Consider the following 7,881-nt stretch of genomic DNA (forward strand, 5'->3'; position numbering starts at 1 on the left):
AAACTGAAGGTGACTGAAACAGATGGAAAGATATACCATATTCTTGGATTGGAAGAAACAATATTGTCAAAATGACCATACTACCCAAAGCAATCTACAGATTCAATGCAATCCCTATCAATTATTTTTTCCACAAATCTAGAACAACAACAACAACAACAAAATAATTTATATAGAAACACAAAAGACCCTGAATAACTAAAGCAGTCTTGAGGAAGAAAAAGGGAGCTGGAGGAATCAGATGCTCTGACTTCAGACTACTACAAGGCTACAGTCATCAAAACAGTAAGGTACTGGCACAGAAACAGAGATCAACAGAGCAGAATAGAAAGCCTAGAAATAAACCGACACAGCTCTGGGTAACGACCTACAAGAAAGGAAGCAAAAATATACACTGGAGAAAAGATACTCTCTTTAGTGAGTGGTTCTGTGAAAACTGGACAGCTACATAGAAAAGAATGAGCATAGGAACTTCGCTGTCAGTCCAGAGGTTAGGACTTTGCCTTCCAATGCAGATAGTGCAGGTTCGATCTCTGATTGGGGAACTAAGATCCCACATGCCTTGTGGCCTCAAAACCAAAACATAAAGCAGAGGCAATATTGTAACAAATTCAATGAAGACTTTAAAAATGGCCTGCATCAAAAAAAAAAAAAAAAAAAAGGGAATGAAAGTAGAACATTCTCTAACACCATATACACACACACACAAAGAACTAACAATGGATCAAAGAACTAAATACAAGGTTGGAAACTGAAACTCTTAGAGGACATAGGCAGAACACTCTTTGACATAAGTCCTAGCAGTGTCTTTTTGGATCTACCTCCTAGACTAATAAAAATAATAACAAAAATAAGTAGATGAGACCTAATTAAACTGAAAAGCTTCTATACATCAAATGTAAAAGTTGCTCAGTTGTGTCTGGCTCTTTGTGACCCCATGGACTGTAGCCTGCCAGGCTCCTCTGTCTGTGGATTTCTCCAGGCAAGAATACTGGAGTGGGATGTCATTCCCTTCTCCAGAGGATCTTCCCAACCCAGGGATTGAACTCAGGTGTTCTGCATTGCAGGCAGATTCTTTACTATCTAAGTCACCAGCAAAGTCCTCTACATATCAAAGGAAACTATAAACAAAATGAAAAGACAACACACAGAATGGGAGGAAATATTTTCAAATGAAGCAACCAAAAAGGGATTACTCTCCAAGATATATAAACAACTCATGCAACTCTATGTCAAAAAAACAAAACAAAACAAAATAATAATAATAAATTAAAAAATGGGCAGAAGACATAAATAGACATTTCTACAAAGTAGACACATACAGATGGCCAAAAAGCACATGAAAAGGTGATCAACATTACTATCAGGTAAATGCAGATCAGAACTACAGTGAACTACCACCTCACACAGGTTAGAATGAAAATGAAAGTGAAAGTCGCTCAGTCGTGTCCAACTCTTTGGGACCCCATGGACTATACAGTCCACGAAATTTTCTAGGCCAGAATACTGGAGTGGGTAGCCTTTCCCTTCTCCAGGGGAATCTTTGTAACCCAAGGATCAAACCCAGGACTATTGCATTGCAGGCGGAGTCTTTACCAGCTGAGCCACAAGGCAAGGTCAAGAAAACTGGAGTGGGTAGCCTATCCCTTCTCCAGTAGATCTTACCAACCAAGGAATCGAACTGGGATCTCCTGCATTGCAGGCAGATTCTTTACCAACTGAGCTATGAGGGAAGCCTGCAGGTTAGAGTGGCCATCATCAAAAAGTGTATAAACAAGAAATTCTGGAGAGGGTATAGAGAAAAGCAATGCTTCTACATTGTTGGTAAGAATGTAAATTGTTACAGCCACTATGGAGAAGAGAATGTAGGTTCCTTAAAAAAAAAAAAAAAACAACAAAAAAAACCCCCAGAAACAGCAATAGAACTACCATATGATCCTGCAATGCCATTCCTTGGCTTATATCTAGAGAAAACTATAATCTGAAAAGATACATGCACTCCAGTGTTCCAATAGCCAAGACATGGAAGCAACACAAATCTCTGTTGACAGAGGAACAGATAAAAAAAAAAAGTGTTGTATATATACAATTGAATATTACTCAAAGAATGAAATAATACCAGTGATGAAGATTATCATACTAAGTGGAACAAGTCAGACAGAGAAAGGCTAATATCATATGATATCACTCATGTGTGATATGTAATTTTAAAAATGATACAAATGAAAAAAATAATGATACAAATGAACTTATTTACAAAACAGGAGCAGACTTACAGATATCAAAAACAAACTCATGTTCATCAAAAGGGAAACAGGTCGGGGAGGAATAAATTAGGACCTTGGGATGAACACGCACACACTGCTTGTATAAGACAGGCACAAACAAGAACCTACTGTTCTTGTGGCACAGGGAACTCTACTTCATGTTTTGCAATAACCAATTTGAGAAGAGAATCTGAAAAAGAATAAATCTATGCTTATGTGTAATTGAATCACTTTCCCGTATACCTGAGGCTGACACAGCATTGTAAATCAACTCTGCTCCAATAAAATAAATAATTTAGAAAGAATGTACATTTTCAGTATGTATTTTATGTGGATGTAATGGGAACAAACGGTACATAAATAAGTAAAAACAGCCACTGTGACGATTAGTTTTACGAGTTAGCCTGACTAGGCTAAGGAACGCCTTGGAAGCTGGCGTTTTCAAAAGAGATCAAATCTGAATCAGGAGAATGAGGAAAGACGATCGGTCTTTCCGATCGGATGTGGGTGGCCACCATCCAGTCCTTGAGGGCCCGAATAGAAGAAAATGATGGGAGAAGGGCAATTTCTCTTTCTCTTTCTGAGCCTGGACATCCATCCTCTTCTTCCCTCAAGCCCTGGAGCTCCGGGTTCTCTACACTCTTAACCCTGGGACCTAGGCCAGTGGGCCCTGGTTCTCAGTTCTTCCCACAGGCTGAAATGCGCCAGTGGTTGTCCTGGGGCTGCAGCTTGCACTGAACATCACGGCAGGTCACGGGACTCCTTGGCCTCCAGAGCAGCCTGAGCCAACCCCTGTGATGATATAGCTCTCTCTCGAATCTCCGCCTTTGCCTCTCTTTCTACATTTACATCTGCATCTACATCTATTCCACTGGTTCTGCTCACCTGGAGACCCCTGACTAGTATACCCACCTACAGTGTGCTTACTCCTTGGAAGGGAAGTGATGACCAACCTAGACAGCATATTAAAAAGCAGAGACATTGCTTTGCCAACAAAGGTCCGACTAGTCAAGGCTATGGTTTTTCCAGTGGTCATGTATGGATGTGAGAGTTGGACTGTGAAGAAAGCTGAGCACCAAAGAATTGATGCTTTTGTTCTGTGGTGTTGGAGAAGACTCTTGAGAGTCCCTTGGACTGCAAGGAAATCCAACCAGTCCATCCTAAAGGAGATCAGTCCTGGGTGTTCATTGGAAGGACTGATGCTGAAGCTGAAACTCCAATACTTTGGCCACCTCATGGGAAGAGCTGACTCATTTGAAAAGACCCTGATGCTGGGAGGGATTGGGGGCAGGAGGAGAAGGGGACGACAGAGGATGAGGTGGCTGGATGGTATAACCGACTCGATGGACATGAGTTTGAGCAAGCTCTGGGAATTGGTGATGGACAAGGAAGCCTGGCGTGCTGCAGTCCATGGGGTTGTAAAAAGTTGGACAGAACTGAGTGACTGAACTGAACTAAACTGAGGTATGAGGGAAATGAGGGGAGTGAGACAGGCCAGAGTGAGACACACAGGTCAGGGCCACATTGTAAAAGGCTGATGAGGTTTTGTTTCTTGTTTTAATTGTGCTGGAAAGCCATTTAAGCTTTTAGGTAGAAAATCAAAGGATATGATTATTTTTAAAATGCTATTCTGGTTACTCATTTAAAATGTACTGTAGGGGGTGGAGGCTGTGAATTAAAATTCATATTTTATGTAAAAACAAGAAAAATTTCAACATAAATATTCTCCTCTGCTCTTTGACCTCCTCTCTCCCTGCACTTTGCTTTGTATATCTGCATTACACATCAGCCATAATTTGCCTATCGGCAGGGATACCTGTTGAAGCATAAAGAACAACTTTCTCCTATCGTCAGGACAGTTTGTTAAAGGATAGCATTCCTTCTTGACCTTGCAAAGGATCACATAACCCATCACAGTGATGGTTAAATCTGGATTATGTAAACTGTCAATATTATCTCATTTGACATGCAGCCCTGTCTCCAAAAAAAAAAAAAAAAAAGTTATGTAACTGTGGCTTGACTTCTAACTGATGGGACAGTTCTGAGTTTTCTGATATGCTCTTCCAGGGTTATAATCCTCAAATATGACTCAAATAAAAATTTTCATCTTTCATAGATCAAGTGGTTAATTTTTCGTTGACAAGGCAAAATGTTAGCTTAGAGATTAATGAATAAAATCAACAAGCCTACACTATAGTACAGTCAAGAGAGAGTAGAAATTAGGACAAGGATGGTAGAAGAAGCTGAAATGATGAGAAGTAGACACACTTGGAATATATTCTAGGATTAATATGCATAGTCTTGAGATGCTAATACATAGTATTCTTCATTGTCCTCCATATTCTCAACCCAACTTTTGTCCCAGTTCTTTATTTTCCTCTTTTTACAAAATCAAGATACAATATCAAAAATCCTTACGTTAGGCCCAGGTGCAGACTTATGCCCTAGGTGCATATTGTTGACTATTCTTTCTTCATGGTAGTTGAATGTTAACCAAAGAGCCAAGATCACTCTGGCAAAGTATTTGTTATTTAGAAATTATAGGAACTTTTAACAAAATGATCATTATTTAAAATTTAAGTCACTCATTTTATGGATGAGGAAATGTAAGCTCCAAAAGGGAAGGGCTTTATCACATATCACAACCTATCCTCAGCATTCATCACTTTGCTGGGGCATATTACTAATACATGCTCAACAATATATTTTTCAGAAGACAAAGTAACATACCTTATTAGTGTCAAGGCTGGAACTCTAATGCAAGTCTCTTACCTTCAAAGTAGATCTCTTAAATCCTTTTTTTCTTCTTAAATTCAAATCTGGAATCTCAAGTTTCGTTGTTGTCCTGAGTCCATTTGTAGAAAACATCTGGAAGATAGATTATTATACATTTTTGCCATAATCTTTTATTTAAGGAATAACCTTTAACATTTTAAGCACCTAGTTATCTCCATTTACCACATAATAGCCCGAAGAGTGGTGTTTATGCCACAGCTCACAAATGAGAGATCAGAGGCTCGAAACGTTGTGTCAGGGTCTCAAGGTGACAGAAATAGGTGTCAACAGCAAATTTAACTCTAGACTATTCGACACCAAATCCTGTACTTAGAACTCTATGACAAGAGATAACTCACAGCACCCAAGCTTTTGATTGAAAAGAGTTTGAAAATCACCATCTTAGTGTTCACTTTATTTTTAACTCTTGCCAATGAAACAAATATGTAAAACTATTGAATGACAAAATCAGCCCTGTCTTACCTCTTCTTACCACTTCTATTATTGCTAATTTGTTCCCTTTTATGATCTAAGTCTTAAAAAGCAAGTGAAAAATCTTAGATTTTGCTATAAATTTAGATTTAAATAATATAAATCTATAAATCTAAATTTAGATTTTTAGATAAAAATATACATTCTTATATAAAATAATACTACATTAACATTATTAAATATTGTCTGAGCCACCAGGGAACCCCAGGTTAACACGTATGTACCCCCAAAACAACTTGCAAATTGAAATGCTACCAAACTGATGACGCTTTCTACATAGTTCCTGTAAACACAATCTACTAATTTAATAAGGTGGCTATCAATCCCATGGAATTCTGCATGAAATAAAGAAGTATATATGCAGGATTTTAATCAGTGGATATGAAAAAGTAACATCATCACAGTTTTTTTTCTTTTGTTTTGCTTTATATTTTAAATATATTGTTAAATCAAACCTGAACTTGGCTGAAGAAAAACTATTTGAAAAGACTATTGTAAAAGGAAGAACACTCAGACCTTGAAATCTGCAAGCATCTCAAAATCAAACAGGGAAAAAAAAAAAAAAAAAGCTTTTCTTGAATAGGGAGGAGTAAGCAAGGTCAGCAAGAACTTTGAGGGGAAATCACTCAAGCAGGTGGGCATGAGCAGATAGCATGACTGGGCTGATTGAATAGGGAATGTTTCTTGCTGTGACCAGCTAATTATCAGAGTGAGCTTCTAAGGGAGCATATACTGTCTCTTAGTAATTCCTTAAAAATGGGAGTAAAGCTAAGGTTCATAGGATTAAAGGAGGAGAGAAGGCTAATTAAATTTTGTCTGGGCCACATGAATGAGTAAGTAATGGGAAATTGTGTACAACTGGTCAGCCTCTCTCTTGTTTAAGATGGATGGTGTCTGTCTTTAAATATTGTTAGAGATGTCGTGAGAGTCATTGTTAAGTTGAGGTGGGCTGACCTTCATGTTCATGTTGGCCTTAAAGAGACTTGACAAGAACTACGCCTAAGAATGTACTAAAGGGGCAAGCAAGATGGCAATATAGGAGGCTTCTGAGATCCCCTAACACACTGAATATTCTTTCTCTTTGAAAGAACACACGTGAAACAATTCTCTTTGAAAAAAAAAAATCTAGAAAATATTATAACAGAATAGACAAAGGGGAAAACATCCACATGAAAATGACAGGCTCTAGGGGATGAGTGAGAGGCCATCTAGAGACCAGTGCTACTTATAGACACCACCCTTGCCTTCTCCCTCCAGTCAGCTCCAGGAAAGTTCCTTGAAGGAGCTTCTACGCATATCCTAGCACCCCAGCTTATTAGCTGCTGCCAAGAGAGAGGTTCCCAAATGTCTGGTTCTGTTTGTGAGTCCCACTCTCACAAGATACCAAACAAAGAAGCAATTTTTTTCTTATTCCAGTTTTATTGAGATATAATTGACATATAGCACTGTATAATTTGGGGCTCCCCTGGTAGCTCAGCTGGTAAAGAATACACCCGCAATGCAGGAGACCCCAGTTCAATTCCTGTGACTAAGCACAACAAACACAGTTATATAAGTTAGAATGATGGGATGCTTCAAAAAGCGAGTGTCATCCTTAAAAAGGGGCCATGCTAATCTTCTCTGCATCATTCCAATTTTCAGTGCATGTGCTGCCAAAGCAAGCACCAAAGAAGTAATAAGAACCAGCTATTCCACTGCTCACAACACTAGGAAGAATGTATTAGCAGGAGGAAGTATAGCAAAGATTAGTACAAAAATGAAGACTTAAAAAATTAGAAAAAAAATCAATGAAACTAAATGTTATTGTTTTGAAAAGATAAGCAAAATTGATATACTGTTAGCTAGACTAAGAAAAGAGAAACAAAGACTCAAAATTATAAATGAAAAAGGAAACATTACAGTGGATACCATACCAATACAAAGGATTGTAAGAGAGTACTATAAAAAATTAAACACCAACAAAGTGGACACCATAGAAGAAAGGAATAAATTCCTAGAAACAGACAACCCACCAAGTTGACTCATGAAGAAATAAAAAATCTGAACAGAACAATTTGGCAACCCACTCCAGTATTCATGCCTGGGAGATCCCATTGATGGAGGAGCCTGGTAGGCTACAGGTCAAGGGGTTGCGAAGAGTTGGACACAACTGAGTTACTGAACTAAGAAAGCTAATTCAGTAATCAAAAGCTTCAAAAATAATGAAAATTCCAGAAATAGAGGGTCTTACTGGTAAATTCTGTCAATCATTTAAAGAAGACTAATACCAATCCTCCCTGTTATTTGCCTGGGGCCAAACTATGGTGCAGGTAATGAAGATAATGGCGACCTCCTTCAAAAGCTCCAT

At 38.3% G+C, this 7,881-nt stretch overlaps 1 non-coding gene across 1 annotated transcript; it reads right to left on the bottom strand.

Moving 5' to 3' along the window:
• Positions 1 to 7,092: 7,092 nt before the first annotated feature.
• Positions 7,093 to 7,199, bottom strand: LOC122701131. Its single transcript, XR_006342978.1, has one exon. It is a non-coding gene; the product is annotated as a U6 spliceosomal RNA (small nuclear RNA).
• Positions 7,200 to 7,881: the final 682 nt, after the last annotated feature.

The sequence above is a fragment of the Cervus elaphus genome, chromosome 9, assembly GCF_910594005.1.
Source record: "Cervus elaphus chromosome 9, mCerEla1.1, whole genome shotgun sequence".
NCBI classification, from domain to species: domain Eukaryota; kingdom Metazoa; phylum Chordata; class Mammalia; order Artiodactyla; family Cervidae; genus Cervus; species Cervus elaphus.